The following is a 16,000-nucleotide window of genomic DNA, read 5'->3' as shown; positions in this document are numbered from 1 at the left end:
CAGTTTGAGCCTCATTGGGGTCTGAGCTGTGAGAGCCCTTTGCAGCTCGGTGCTCTGGTGATGTTTAGCAGTTCCTGGGCTCTGTGAAACATTTGGCTGGGATACAGGGATGCAGCCAGGGACTGAGCTGCCTGGGGAGGCTTTTGGAAGGAAGGGTAAGCCTGTGCTGACCAGTGAGTGACATCTAGACTTGTAATCAGCTGCAGCAGTGCCTTACAACAGTGTTTTTCCAAGGGGTTTTGCATGCATGTGCTTCTTCAGAGATCACTGCAAATGATTCCCAAGTGCTCTGGCCCAAATCTGTCCTGGTAGCTGTCAGCAGATCAATGCTCTACTAAGTACAGACCTGCTCTATTTCCGTGGGAAAATGGCTCTCTTAAGCAGTTCATTTTGGACCTTCCAGCAGCAGGGCCACTAAATTTTGGTAGTTGTGTTTTTCTGTCTGTTACTGCCTGATTTATAACTTTTAAATATCATCTTGGATGAAGATTGAGCTTCCCTGAGCTCACTTTTGAGAGGGAAATGCATTCACAGCTTTTTAATTTCTCTCCTGCTCACCTCTCAAACGCCAGGTTTAAAGCCCTAATTTTGGTTTCCTTTTGCTCACAGTGCATGAGTGGAAAGCAGAGGAGAGGCCAAAGCCCAGTGCACACCTGGCATCTGATCCCCCAGCATCCTGCCTTCATCTGACCCAGGTAGGTGCAGCGAGCTGGGAGCATTGTTGCATGTGATGCTCACGTGCATTTGTGGTGCTGAGTCCAGGGCTGGACTGGTTTCCATTGCCAGAAACATGGTGAAAATGCCTTTTCCTTCCCCCTTAGTCTGGGGTGGCCTCCCAGCCCTGCTGGTGGGGATCCTTCCAGCTAGGACCTGGGGCAGGTGTTCAGTCTGTCCATGTGCCTGCTCAGGGGAGTTTTACCAGGGGGAGAGGCTCTAAACTGAGTATTTGGATGGTGGTGCTTTTGAGGAAGGGCTTTGTAAAGGGATTGTGTGAGTTTGCTCCAGTGTTCCATCAGGCAGGGACAAACGCTGCCTACAAGGAGTGATTCAGGGGGACAGCCCAGACGCCGCGGCTTGGGAATGCCAAGGAGGGGTTTTATCTTCCAGGAGAGGGCAGGCGAGAGGGTCCTCAAAAAGCAGTGCCTTTGGAGATGGCTCTGCACGCTCCCCCTGGCTCAGCCTCCTCCCTGCACTCTTGCTGGGACAGTTAAAAGAGACAGGAGCAGGTTTTGGCTTGTGCTGCACATCCCAGCCTCAGCTGAGTCTGGGAGCTGTCAGCCTGATGCGGGAGATGCGTGAGACAGCAAACATCAGAGCTGACTGGGCTGAGGCAATTTCCCAGGATGTCAGTCCTCGAGAGAGAATAAAAAGGATCTCTTGCTGAAGAGCAGAGTTTGGTTTCCTAATGAAAAAAAAAAAAAAGAAAATTAGGATGATTCAAGCATCTTTCATCTGCCACAGCTGGGGGAGGGTTTGTTGAAACTGGATGTTGTCCAAGGTAGTAGGAGATGGAGGAGTGTGCTGGGATCTCTGTTCAACAGGAGTGGTGCCACTGGGAGGGGCACTCTGCCTGGGGAGGGCACAGGGGCCCACTTGGGGTTGCCAGGGGCAGTGCTCCATGCCTGGTTCAGGGAAAAGAGAATCAGAACAGTGAGGCAGAACTCCTTCACACTCACTTATGTCATTTCTCCCATATGTTGTTCTTTGCTCAAAGCAAAGAGGAGGATGCATGGGCTCAACCTGGTGCATGTAAAAAAGGGACCTGTCCTTACCTTGCCTCACATTCCTGAGTGAGGGGAGCCTGTGGAAAGGCATTTCCAGCTTTGCAGAGAGGTGTTTGTAGCTTCTTGTTGCTGTTTCCTGTTTTATGGTAATCAGGAACGAGCCCAGACATCCCTCCCTGCTCCCACAGGTGCTCTGTGTGCATTGGACCCTGGGAGAAGCTGTGTGTGAAGGATGCTCTGAGGAGGAGCTCCCACTGTGTCAGGGCTGACAGAGCAGCTACAGGGACCATGGAAATAGCAGTTTTCTGTGAAAATACCTTTTCAGCAGCAAGCTCTGAAGTGCATTTATTTTTAGTGATTGTCTCTTAAAACAAAATTCTGCTGGGAAATGATCCTGCTGGTTAAAGTCCTCCTGAAAATGTAAGCACCAAGAACCATCTGCTCTGTGTTTGGATTTGGGTGTTTTCTTTCAGAGTGCTCTTTGCAAAACTGAAGGTTTTTCCTAAGAACAGTTTTAGAGTATTAGGTGGTTTTGGTTTTCCTTGTCCTTTTTCCTCTGAGAAAAGGAGAAAAGTTGCTTCCTAGGGAGTTTGGGATTATGGGGGGGAGGGGGGTATGGTCACTTTCCCAGGCTGTTCTGTCCACTAAGCAGTGCAAGAAGAGGGCAGCCAGGCACAGCTGGGGTCCCAAACACCCCACAGGCTCCTGCCCTGCCCAAAAGCTTGGAGGGAAGCAGGATGTGGTGCTGGGAGCAGGGATCTCAGCCTGAGCATCCAGTAGGCACACAAGCTCTCTCCCCAAGGAGCCTGCAAACCTTGGGCTGGATGATGTGGTCAGAGGCTTTATTTAGTTCTGAGCCTGAGTGGATTTTTAATGCATGAATTTTTAGTGTTCAGACGGAGTAGATCTTTGAACTGCTGTGGTTTCCGAGGGATGTTTCTCTTCCTCTCTGACTGCATGTGCCATAAATGCTCCCAAAAAAATCCCCCACGCCCTCTCTGGTGTTTCTAGCTCTGGTGATGTGGCCACAGACTTGCAGCAGGGTTTCCACCAAGCCCCTGTGGAATGTTCTGGATTCTACTGAAAAGCAAGTTTTTGGTGCCAAGGTTACATCAAAAGCCTGGTGTCCCCACGAGCTGGGGGGACATGTGGGAGTGGCAGCAGTGTTGGGGCTGTGCCCAGGGACAGTGGGGACACCAGGGCCACTCTTGTCTTTGGCTGTGGTTAAACAGTGGGACTGGGAGAGCTGAGAGAGAGAACTGGGCTGGAGGAGGAGTGTCAGAGGGAGAGGTGCCTGTGGTCTCTTCTGGAAGGTTGGGTTCTTCACCCCAGTAGGGCCAAGGGAAGCCCTGAATTTCTGCTCTGTGCCTTACCTGGTTCCCACCTGAATTCCCACCTGGCTCTCTGGATTAAAATAGATTTCTCCTCAAACATCTCCCTCAGAGGGCTGACAAAGCTATTAAGAGATGTTTTTGTTGTTAAAAATAATTATCAATTAAACAAATAAATTAAAAATAATTATTAATTTTGCAAAAATCTAGCAAGGCAGACAGGGAGCCCTGCCCAAGGGTGGCACCCTGAGTGCTTTTCTGGATGCCACCATCACTGTCCAGCAGCTCTGCAGAGCCCACTGGTGGGATCTTGCACACAGTGTCTGGTGCTCAGGGTTTGGTGGGGACCATCAGGGACTCTTTGTGGCAGGAGTCTGGGCACTGAGTTTGTGAGACTGGGAGGCTTCTGAGGTTTTCCAGCAGTTGAGCCAGCTCTCCCTTGTCTTGGGCTGGGAGATTATATCGTGTGCACACACAGCTTTGGGATGTCACATCAATGTTAACCACAGGGAAGAAGTGAGAGTGGAGGTGGGTGTGCATGGCAGTTTGTTTCTTTGGGTTTATGCTTTGATACTTTCTGCTTAATTGCACTCTGACATGCTCCAAGGGGCAAGGAGGGGTTTTAAAGCAGCTTAAAAAAAAATTACCTTCCATGAAATATTTAGGATAGGCTGACTGCTTTTTAAAGACTATTCTAATTACTCCTGCAAGGTTTCCACTTCTCCTGATCTCAGTGCACATGGAGAGAGGCAGCAGGAGTGTTTGTCCTGGTTAGCACTGAGGGGCTGGGATGGTTTGTATTCACTGCAGGGAGGTGATCACTGCATTGACCTTGGAGATGGCGAGTTGGGACTCAGAGGGCTGCTTTGTTCCTGTGGCTATTTGCTGGTGATGGACTCAGGGCTTGGAAGGGAATGGAGGCAGTTTAGTGATATATTAGGGTATACCGGGAACAAGAAAATGCCCTGGTGTGCCCTGTGGCTCCCTCCTGGCTGTGTCCTGCCCCCCATGGCTGTGGGGAGCACGTGGCTTGCCTGTGCAAGGCACAGGAGACAGCCTGCTCTAGGAAGTGCTCTCCCAGTGCTGTGAGGTGTGATCCAAAATTAGTATCCCATTCACTTGCTCTTAGCTGTGTTAGCTCTGCAAGGCTAATAGGGCTTAAAAAAAAAAAAGTCTCTTGTCACCAAAATCAGCAGCTCTGACTCAGAACATGCAGAGGGAGCAGACTTGCTGATTAAGGCAATGTTGATGTTGTAAGTGCTCACCTGGCCACAGCAGGGCCCTGGGACTTGCCTGAGAATCTCTGTCAGAGCCTGGGAGGGGTCCTTGGTTCCCATCTTGGTGCCTAAACCACCAAGTGAGGAGGATGAAGGCGTGAGCATCAAAGCCAGCCAAACCATGGAGCGTTCCCAGTGCCGTGCCATGTTCCACAATTAATCACTGCCACCCACACTACACCTTCTCCCTTCCTTAAATCCTCCCTTGCCAGGTTCTGGAGCAGGGAATGGAAGCAGCTCCAGTTTTATGAATCAATCAAAGACAATGGCTGCTTTTGAGGGCTGCTGATTTAGAGAGCCCTTTGCAAGCATGTGTGCAGTGTGATTTCTTATCAGAGCACAGCTCTGGAGGAGCTTGCCAAGAGGAGCTGTTCCAGCTCCTGGCCACATCCTGGGGAGACGGCCTGAGTGGTCCTTTCATCTACAAATAAAACAAACAGGAACAAAGGAGGCAATAATATTGACTTTCATCATTGATATTTCCATTTATCTCATACAGTTACTAATAATTAGTATTTCTGTAGCTGGATGGGTATAGCTCATAATCTCACTGTTTCAGGGGAGCCTGTCAATGTCACTGCCAAAAGCAGGCATGCATAAAGCACTGGACAAGTGCCAGTGCCCTGGATGGGGGTGGAGGGATGGGAATGGAGCAGGGCTGAACCTGGAGGAGAGGTGAGAGCCTGCGGAGCAGGGAACAGTGGGGCAGCAGCACTGGGCAAGGGCCACAGTGGGCAGGGCCTGAGTCAGCACTGCTGTGCCTCTGGTGGGCTGAGAGAGCTGTGTGGGCTTGCTAAGGGGAGCTGGGCCTCCTGGGGTACCATCAGCCAGCCCCTCACTGCACCCTCTGCCACAGCTGGAGCACAGCTGGGCTGTGCTGGGAGGGAAGGGCAACACTGGCACTGGGGTGGAGGATCTGCTGAATGCAGCCCCAGAGCTGTCCCCAGGGTGTGATGTGCCCCCAGACCGTGGCAGCAACCCCCCCTTGTCTCCAGCACACTGGGATATGTGGGGAACCAGGGCAAATTCCTGCTGGTTCTGTGCCCACCTGCCCCAGGGCACCTGTGTGGTTCATGCACACATTTCCCACAGCACCTGCAGCCTTGCTTGCTTGCTGTGCTTCATTAGTCATTCCCTGCTCTCCTTTGAACCCAGTTATGATGCTGTCATTCCAGCTTGTGCCTGTGTGTCCACAGAGCTGGCCTGGAGCTCCTCTGGGGTTCCAGAGGAGGTGGGACACTGAGGTTTCCATGTGCTGCTCTCCTGTGTTACTGTGAAAGCTCTGACACACAACTGCTCTGCCAATCATCCTGGGTCAGTCTGGAGGTCCATTTCTTGCATCTGTGTTTTTAATTGTCCTGTTCAGTGTGCATCCTGACCCCTCCTGTGAGGGATGGCATCCAGCATTCCCAATTCCACAGGAGCTGCTGTCACAGCAGCCGCAGGGACCTGCAAGCAGCGAATGCAAATGCAGGGCGGTGTTTTTATTAGGATTTAAATGAGTTTAAGACTGTTCAGAATTACAATGTGATTTGAGCCAGGAGGGGCTTATAAAACTGGTATGAGTTCATATATTACACAGTAAACGTGCCCAAGCCCATGGCTCCTGCTCAGCACCATCCTCACCGAGGTGGGGAGAGCAGTGGGGGGCTGCTGGGGCTCAGCCCTGTTGCTCCAACGTGTTCCCATGGGGGAAGGATCTTTGGGATGGGAGATGGGCTGCAGTCATGGAGGTGGTTGTGCAGGGAAGCTGGTCCCTGTTCACAAACCTGAGCAGTGCAGGTGTGGTCTGGCCAAAAGGTGGGGGTGCAGGAGGGGCTTGTGGGCATGTTTTGGGTCAGATTTACACTGCTTTATCCATTCCACCCTTTATAGCTCCCCTGTGTGAAGGTGGCAGGGATGCCTGGGTGCTGGTTGTGCTGGAGGATGCTGTGCAGTGAGCTGTGCCTTCCCTGGGTGCTGGTGCAGCACGGGGCCACCCTTCCCTGGCCAGACCCCACTCCAGTATCTGGGAGCTTCCTAGAGCTGCTCCAGGCTGTGCCAGCCCCAGCTTGCACCTCCCTGGAGACCTCACAGCCCACAGGTTACCTGCTGCTTGTACAGGCAGTGCTCGTGAAGACTTTAATGGCCATTAATATAATAACTGGCAGCTCTGTGCAGAGATGGGTGCTGTGAGAGCTCTACCTGCATCCCCAGGAGTCCTGGGCCTGTGACACCTGGGAGCCACCACAGTGATGGAATTCTCATCTGCTTCCTCAGCCAGAACGGGAATGAAAGGGAAGCTTGAGCTATTGGCTTGGGATGTTCGTGCTTCGCCTCGTTTCAGTGCTGCGCTTTTGATCTCTGAAGGATACAGCTGAATATTTGAATGAGAAATACGTGGTAGTGTTGAAATCCTAGACAAAATGCCTTTTGTGCCTCCCTGCATGTTTATTTGCGTAAGAAAGTGTTTTGCTGGAGAAACACAGGAAGGAGCTCGAGGGAGGGGAAGGCGGGCGGCAGTGAGAGCACTGGGGAGCTCGCAGCACAATTCCAGGACACTTAAGAGCCTCTCATTGTCAGTGGCGAGACAGCGACATCGGAGGCAGCTCAGGCAATTGTCTGAGACAAATTGCTTCGTTTGATGTCTTTGTTGGTACCTCACTGGTTAAGTTCCTGCATTATATATTTATTATTATATACAAAGCACATGAGAATTACAGATAGACATACATATGTACATCTCGGGATCCACAGTTCTCTCCCATGAATGACCTTGCAGGCAGCAAATCATGTCACCAGCCTGTGTGGTGCTTCTGAGCAGCTGGGTGTTGGTTCTGTAGCTCCGGGCAGCGAGGCTGCCAGGCCCTTTTGGGGCTCCTCACACCGGAGAGCGGGGCTGCCGCTGTGTTTGCCACAGGAGGGAGCATTCCCCGCGTTCCCCAAAAGAAAGGTTTCACTGGCTCCAGGAGGCACTGAGGGAAGAGCCTTTGACAGGCAACATGCTGCTAAAGAAAGCTGCTTTCCCCAGAGAGGGAAAATTGCTGCTGGTGCCTGCGGGAGGTGAAGGTGGAGGTGTGACAGAGAGCAGCCCTGCTGCTTTGTCCTACTTGCAGGAGAGCTGCCAAAGCAGGCTGTGAGGGCACCCTGATGGAGACCCGGCGTGGATTTGGGTGGCACTGGAGAGGCTCAGCTTCCCTGTCCCATGGAGCCCTGGCTCTGGCGAGCCCTGCAGGGCTGTCCTCGGCCTGGGGCTCTGGGAGGAGGGGTTGTGTTCAGGGCTACACTGGCTGGGAGATGTGAGCTGCATCCAGCAGCCCAGATCAAAGGCACCGCAGCCAGCAACATCCACCAGAAAGCCTTTAATGCCCAGCCCTGGAGCAGGGAGATTTGCTCAGGGGACTCATTTCCTTGCCTGAATGTAAAAAACTGTGTCAACTTGACATTCAGGAAATTTTATTTAATACCTTTTTATTCATTTAACAGTTTAGCTAATTGCAATGCTCTTTTTTTGTTATTTTTATATACTTCTTTTTAATTCATTCCAGCTTTGTCCTTCTATACACTTTGTTCTTTAAAGCCATTTCATTAGGGGTGTTTATTGTCTGTACTGGCCCTCTGGGTGGGAGGGGTGCCCCAGCTGCACCCACGTGCCAAAGCTGTCAGTAGCTCTGGTGACACAAGCCTGTCTCAGCAGATCAGGACAAGGTATCACAGAATTGTTTAGGCTGGAAAATACCTCTTAAGATCATTGAGTCCAACCCACCACTGCCAATCCCACTGCTAAGCCATCTCCTCAGACACCTGCTTCTGTTTTACTGAATTGTTTGTTTGGGGCAGAAAAGCAGAAAAATGATAATGTCCTGGGGTTTCATTGTGCTATTTTCTCTATGAATTAATTGCTACTTTCTTTTCATAAGAAAACTTTGGTTGGGAAGTTCCTTGACTTTTATTTTAGAGAGCTAGGTAAATCCTTGGAAATGTCCATATGTAAAGTGAAACGTCATTTTACTTCTCTGTTTTAGATTCACCAGCACTTAGCAGAAAATGTTTTCTTCTGTTAAGCTAATTCTTACTGAATTGTCAAAAATATGAAAAGATAATAATTGCAATAATTACTCTAATGGTAATGGGCTTTCACAGCCTTGGCTTTTACCACAGCTAATTGTGCTCATCCATTCCTCCTGCCTCCTCCTCACTCAGACTTTTCCCCAGGCACAGTGGGTCCCTACACAGCACCCCATATGTGACCTCCTCGCATCCAAACTTGCAGCAGCCCTGGCCCTGTTGTGTGCTGAACTCACCAAGTCTTGCAGGAGCTGCCTGTGCCTGGTATTATCCAGGCAGATGAGCTCGAGTTTAAGCTGGACCTGCTGCCAGGAGGTGCCATAAGGACACACCTTTGTGCTGGGAGCCCCATGGCATCAATGCCTGCAGTCCTTGGCACCAGATCCAAGCCAGGCTTCTTGTCCCAATCCTGAGCAAGGCACACTGTGCCCGTGTCCCCACAGGGTGTTAGCCCTGTGTCCAATGGATGCTTTCAGTGCTGGGAGCAGTTTGCCCTCCCTGTGCAATCCCAGCCCGGCCTGGACGTGAGCACCAGCTGGGAACACAGTGGGCAAAGATGTCAAGAGCTGTTACAGCGTGTGCAGGGAGCTTACATAAAGGCATCCATTTTCATTCCCCTGCTTGTCTGCTCCAGTCAAAACACAACGCCACAGCTGAGGGGTGCAGTGTCAGGGCTGACTGCAGCGAGCTAATGCATGGCTGCTGCGGTGGGCACTGCATTGTCCTGACTGCAGCGAGCTAATGCATGGCTGCTGCAGCGGGCGCTGCATCTCCCCAGCTGCAGCGAGCTAATGCATGGCTGCTGCGGTGGGCACTGCATCGTCCTGACTGCAGCGAGCTAATGCATGGCTGCTGTGATGGGCACTGCATCGTCCTGACTGCAGCGAGCTAATGCATGGCTGCTGTGATGGGCACTGCATCGTCCTGACTGCAGCGAGCTAATGCATGGCTGCTGCGGTGGGCACTGCATCGTCCTGACTGCAGCGAGCTAATGCATGGCTGCTGTGGTGGGCACTGCATCGTCCTGACTGCAGCGAGCTAATGCATGGCTGCTGCGGTGGGCACTGCATCATCCTGACTGCAGCGAGCTAATGCATGGCTGCTGCGGTGGGCAGTGCATATCCTTGACTGAAGCGAGCTAATGCATGGCTGCTGTGGTGGGCACTGCATCTCCCCAGCTCCAGCGAGCTAATGCATGGCTGCTGCGGTGGGCACTGCATTGTCCTGACTGCAGCGAGCTAATGCATGGCTGCTGCAGTGGGCACTGCATCTCCCCAGTCACAGGGAGCTAATGCATGGCTGCTGAGGTGGGCACTGCATGTCTGCAGCCCCCGGAGCCCGCAGCTGGCCCTGCTGTGAATCCTGGTTCCCTGGAGCTCCCCGGCTGCCTCCCCCAGCCCTGCCGGGCTCGGCTCCAGCGGGGAGCAGCTCTGCCGTGCTCTGAGCAGGAGCTGCCCCGGAGCTCCCAGCTGAGCCTGCTGCAGGGCCCCGGGAGCAGCACTGCCCTGTCAGGGCTCTCTCTGCTCGGTGACGCGGGTGTGCACATGGGCACACACGAACCAGAGCACCCTTGAGGTGTCAGGCACCCGGTGTCTTCATCTCCATTATTGAGAGGCTGTGAAGAGCATCTCAATCTGCCTGTCACTCCATGGGCATGTTGTGGGGTCACTGGGGATGAGTGGCTGGCTGGAACTGGCAGGGACCAGGAGATGGTGCCTTAGGCAGAGGGGACAGTGTGTGCTCAGGCCACCTTAGCCAGGGCAGGGTGACAGCTGTGCAGCTGAACCTGTGCTGTGAGTCCTTGGAGCTGTGATGTGGGGGGATGAGCAGTGTGTAGGGATCTGTGCCTCCCTTCCTCTTCTCCAGAATACTTTCACCCATTCCTTACAGGGCTTATCTCACCTGGACCCCTTCCTGTTGAGCTGGACCCCTCATCCTGGGGACACTTGGCTTTTTTCTGCCACTGTGCTGGGCAGCAGACATGCTCCCTGTGGCTTGGAGGGAGTAAAGGATGTGCCCATCAGCCTGTTCTTGGCAAAGTCTCACACATGCTTTGGGCAAGCCTTTGCTATCGTGTTCTCCCCCTTCTCCCTTAAAAATCCCTTGCATCTCCTCTGGAGGTCCGTGCTGAGGCTGTGCCTGTGGAGGGCAGTGTGTTTGTCTGGGAGGTGGATGGGGGTGGCTCTGCCCTCCAGCAGCCCTGCTCCATGATCAGGCCCCGTGAGGGATCATCCTCTGGCCAAGGCACCATGTCTTTGTTCTCCATCTGCAAATTTCTCCTTACTGAGGCCTCCACGAGCAGAGCCTGGTACAAGAACAGGCAATATGAATCCTGAAACCTCAATGCACCGAGCAATTTTCATCAGAGGTTTTCACACCTTGCCTTTCTCTGCTCTCTTTTCCCCCTGATTTCTCCTCAGTTAGGAGGACAGGGAAGCAGGTCTCCCGGGCTTTGCTGGGTAGCTCACCACCACCCCTCACCTCTCATTGGCACAGGCAGAGCAGTTGATGGAGCTGTGGGGATGCAGCAGAGCTGCAGAACTCTTCCCAGCACAGGCTGGACTGAGGCAGAGGCCACCAGCCATCTCCCACCCCATCCCCCTGAAATGTCACTTGCTTTTAAATGCACTAGTAGTTTAAAATAAGAATAACCTGCTCTAGGGCTTCTTAAACCGTGGAATTAAATATGGTTCTAGTCTCTAGGCAGAGTCTGACTCTTCAATTCTAAATCTGCTCAGCCAAGCGAAATATTGCAGGGGGAAAGAAATCAATATTTTTCATGCCTGGCACAGAGAGGAAGCTGTCTGTGTGTGGCTGCAGGCATGCAAGTGCAGATGTGCACACACATGAGGCTGGGGTTGGGAGGGTGGCAGAGCTTGAGACCAGGGATGGGCAGAAGGGCACGGTGTTTGCAGTGCCAGGGCTCTGTGCTGCTCCAGGAGAGCTGTGGGGGCGAGTCCATCCCACTCAGGTGTGTGACACAGCTGGACTTCCCTCCATGGGGTTCCCAGCACAGTCTTTTAGAGAAGGAAACACAGTTTTTCCCATTTCAAGAGGTGTAATTTAGTGGCCAGTGAGAGGCTGTGAGCTTATTGCAGAGCAGGTGTGCTCTGCATGTCCTGGTTTCTGGTAGCTGGTGTGAGGAGCTGAGCTGTGCAGGAGATGGGAATAATCAGGGATTCTAGCAGAGTGAAGGACTTTCCCAAGGACCCACAGGCCCCATCATTTGGAGGATGGAAGTGGTTGAGATAGGGACTGGATGGGGTGCTTTGGCTGTGCAGCCCAAGCACTGATCTGGGTGCACTGCATGCAGCACTGTGTGGCCTGTGGTGCCATATCCTGGGCAAGGCTGTCCTTGTCCAGGGTGTTCCTCTTGCCCAGAGGACATAGGCTGTGTGGGGAATGGCCCCTGGGTCTGCTCTGGGAGCACTGCTGAAGATTCCCATCCTTCCCTGCAGAAGGGATCTACAGCTGGGGTTGTAGTTCAGGGGCAGCTGGAGCTGGTTTTTCCAGGTCTGAGTTCTCCAGGTGGTTTCTGTCCACCCTCTCTCCCCTCTGCACTGCTTTGCAGAGTTCTGGTGTTCTCCCCCTCTGCTCCTGCATGGAGTGTGGTGGGAGGAGGGAGCTGTGCCACCGTGTCGGGATCAGGGGTGGAGGAGGATCTCCATCTGCAGTGGGAAGGACAAATGTTACTGACCTGCTCTGGCATCTGACCAAAGCACAGACACTCACCCCTCCCAAAAAGCCTCTCTGATAGCTTAATTTCTTAATTGCTATCTGTGATCTAGATGTCAGCTCTGGCTCTCCTCCAAGATCTGTCACTTCCAGCAGGCTGGTGCTCACTGCCACCTTGCTTTGGTCACTATTTTCAGCTCACCTGAATAACTGGCTGGAGAGTCTCTCATCTCCATGCAGGCCACCTCTGCTGCCCCTGGGGGCAGTGGCATTGAAGGAACTCAACCCCAGAGGAGTGCCAGTAAAAGGCCCTCCTTGTGCCTTGGCCAGACAGCGAGGCTTGGAGCTGAACTGTGTGTTCTGAGGTCCCAGGTAGAGTCAAGCACAGTGCTGGAAGAGGTGAAGACTCTGTGGTGCTGAGCACAGGATGGGGAGCTGGAGAGCGTGGTGGGATGCCTGGGGGTGAGTGGGACCTCTGTGGGCTCTGGCACTGGGTGATGGGAATTCCCAATGGTTCCAGCTCCACTCAAAGCAGTGCCAGGAACATGTGCAGCAGGAGCTTACAAGCTGCAGCACAGCAAGGCTCTGTATCTCAATAAGCAGCACTCCAAGGCGGACCTGAAAATAAATATTTGAAGAAGAAATAGTACTCTGTCTTCTGTTGTCTCTCCTCCTTCCCTTTTGCTCTCTCTCCTCCCCCCTCCTCCTGTCTTTCACGTATGACTGAGCACGGGAGTTCATTGTTAAGGGGGGTTTGTTTTCTTGTGGGTTTTTTCCCTTTCTCTACTTCCCCAAGGAGGAAACTCCAGGTGCTGCACTATTAACAGCCCCATACAACAGCAAGGGCTGTCTTCATGCCGAGTTTGCCTGTGCCCAGGATGATGGCTGCTTGTTTTTTTCCCTGTGCTTAGTTTGTTTGCCATGATAAAACACAAGTAGACAGCTCTTCCTTTTCCAGGGAACAGATACGATGGGATCAAGCTGCCTGAAGTCTGTAAGTGCAGTTCAGCCCAACACTACAACAGGTTTCCTCATTCTTAGCTGGTCAGCGGTGCCATGAGGGATACTGGTCCCTGTTCTTGGTGGGAGAGGTTAAAATTGGGCCAGAGAGGAGACAGCTGGGCTTGTGCTTTCCTGGAAAAAAAGGAGTCAGAGGCTGCTAAAGTGTGGATGGATGTGAAGGTCAGGGCTTGTGGCACTCCATGTCAGACAGAAGGTGAGCTGCTGAGGCAGAGGTGGGAACATCAGCCTGCTGCTGGCTGGGCCACCAGAGAGAGGGGTGCCGTGCCAACACGGTGTGCCCCCTGTGTCAGTTGTATGGGGCTGTCAGGGAAAGTTGGGGTGCTGTGTGCAGAAGTTGGTCCTGGAAAAGCGAATGCAGAGTCAGCCCACAGGCTTTGCAATCTCCCACTGCATCTGAGGATCCGTGGGCTGGGAAAGGAGCATTGGCATCATCCAGAGCCCTCCTCTGAGCGTGAAGGAAAGTGTTAGGAGAAATCAACTGTAAAAGTAGAGGTGAAGAGTGGTAGTGAGAAGGGAACGGGGAAGGGAAAGGCTCCAAAGAGGAAATGGGACTGAAAAACGCAGGGGTGGTTTAAGGATATCTGAGACGTCACAGGCAAGGGAGATGGGCCGGGGGAGATGTAACTTCGAGAGAAGTCTTCTCAGACTGGCTGCAAATGTTTGCTGAGCTCCTGGGCTATATTTAGCAGGCTCCATGGCCTTTGGAGAGCTCTCCAGGCAGATGGCGGAGGAGCGCTTTGCCAAATGGTGGAAGCCGTGTCGGAAGGGGGTGCCCGGCGTTTGGGGGTGGGAGTTTAATGTCAGCTTCGCCCTTTCTGCAAAGCCGAGCGCTCGCTCTGCTGCCCGCTGGACAGGGCTGCCAGATGGCCAAATATTTGCTTATAAATTAGCAATGGGAAACAGGCGATGCAAAGCCCTCCACTGGAGAAACCCAGGGCCTGGATTGGACTCTTCCTGCTGTGCAGGGTGGTCTCTGCAGAGCAGGGTTGGGTGGATCCGTTGTGGGGGCAGCACAAGGAGATCTCAAAGCCAATGAGCCTGGGCACGGCACTGTCATCTCTCCCCTCCTCACTGGCACAGTCACGGGCCATTACTCAGGCGTGTGCAGCCTCTGGCTGTGTTTGCTTTAAACCAATATGCAGAGAAAAACAGCTTTTCTCTCTAGGTAAAAAAAAAAAATGCTGCTTGGTCTTGTATCTGTGCAGTATCTCACTGAATGGGATATGACTGGAATGAAATTTCCAGGCACTAATGCAATAGAAGTACTCGTAATTTGTGTGTGTGCCTGTGTGGGCACAGGCAGTGTACCTGATCTGGTGCTGAGCAGCGTTCCATATGGTCCTGCCCTTCTGGAGCTCACCTGTGAAATGGCTTCATGGCTCATTTGGGGTGTCTCTGCATCACACCTGAGCTGGGGCTCTGTGCCAGCGGGGAATTAAAGCCTGAGAAATGCCAAAAGATTTTGAGGTGGGAGGTGGGCATGGACCACAGACTCTCACCAAGGTAGTGCTAGTGCTGCCTCTTGCAAGTCCTCCCAAATCACAGGACTGTCCAGCTCCCTGCTCTCTGCACATCGTCACTCCAGAGGCATAAAATTATTTTAAGAACAAATAAATTTAAAAACAATGTCTTCCTTTTATTTGCTGCCTGGAGTTGGAGCTGGGTGTTTGCACATTCCCCAGTGTTCCTGCACTGGCCTCTCCTTTTCCATTGGTTTCTTATGAAAGCCAAGCTTCCTGTGTCTTAACTTGACTCCAGGGGCTGGGGCTTGGAGAAGCTCTACCTCTGTAATGCTGGCAATAAAATCATAAGTGCTGGCTACACTGCTGTAAAACTTTTATTGCTGTGGGAAGAGAACAGTGAATCCTCCCTCTCTCCCTCCTCTCCTTCCGTGCTGCCCCCCAACTCTGGCACTGCTCCCCTCCTGGGCTCTGAGCCTTTGTGCCAGGCAGCACCGAGTGCATCCCATTTCCCTCTGCTCCTGCTGCCTTTGATCCCTCCCTGTCCTGCATCCCTGTGGCTGCTCTGGCCTCGCTGTGCCCCATGGCAGTGTGCTCCTGCCCCCTTCCTTGTCCCTTGGCTGCCGTGTGGCTGTGCCTCAGCTCCGTTTGTGGCGTGCTCTGAGGGAGAGGAGCCGTAACAGCTCCCTGCGTGTGGGGCCATCCGAGCATTTTGCATTTCATGGCGCCTGGAAGCGTCGTCTGCCTTCCCACACCATCCCTCCCGTATTTATAGATCACAGCGGCGTTATCCGTGCGCACGCAGATCGAGCACGACGCTCTTCTATAAATACAAATGCTCTGTAATTATCGTTAGAACTATTTAGCCCAATTCAAAGGTAGATTAAATAATGAATGTGTGTGTGATATGCCTGTCGACATCAACAAATGGAAAGAGACATCTCTGGATGCATATCTGGAGGTTTCCCTGGTGAAGGAGTTGGGGGAGGGAGCTGAGCTGAGCGTTGCTGAAGTGCCTCTGTCTCAGGGTTAGCTGGGGACCCATGGCCACGCTCGGCTCGTGGTGGCCTCTTGGGACTGGTGGTTCAGGAGGCACCGTGCCAAGGAGGAGCAGCACGCACAGAAGCCTTTGGTATTCACAGCTACCCATGGCTCTGCATCTTTGCCCTCCACTTTCACTGGTCTTGGGAGAGAGGGGAGGTAATTTCAGGCTAGGCTGCTGATGGAGAGCTGTGGAAGGTGTGTGATAAGGCTCCCCAAGGCCTCTGGCCCCTGTTTCATGTGGTAATTGATTTCCTCTGAGGCCATGCGTGCTCTGGCATGTTTCCCTTCCTGCTGGTCTCTCACTGGCCACAAGCTGGTCCACAGCAGAGCCGTGTGGGGACCCCGGCTCTCTCCCCTCTTTTGGCTCCTGCCACCCCTTGGAAAAAGGAAGGGGGAGCTTTAGAGCCCTTGCACAGGAC

The 16,000-nt window shown here is 52.9% G+C and overlaps 1 protein-coding gene across 5 annotated transcripts in view; it reads left to right on the top strand.

Annotated features, from left to right (window-relative positions):
- Positions 1 to 16,000, top strand: part of LINGO1 (leucine rich repeat and Ig domain containing 1) — a 158,333-nt gene that overhangs the window by 96,762 nt on the left and 45,571 nt on the right. For all 5 annotated transcript variants that reach the window (XM_064388680.1, XM_064388679.1, XM_064388683.1 and 2 more), the window contains one exon: positions 610 to 695. The gene's annotated coding sequence lies outside the window, so the exon portion shown is untranslated. The remainder of the gene's footprint in view (positions 1 to 609; positions 696 to 16,000) is intronic.

This window comes from Passer domesticus, chromosome 14 (genome assembly GCF_036417665.1).
Source record: "Passer domesticus isolate bPasDom1 chromosome 14, bPasDom1.hap1, whole genome shotgun sequence".
NCBI classification, from domain to species: Eukaryota; Metazoa; Chordata; class Aves; order Passeriformes; family Passeridae; genus Passer; species Passer domesticus.
Note: the sequence above shows the minus strand (reverse complement) of the source record. Positions and strands in the feature narration are given on the sequence as shown.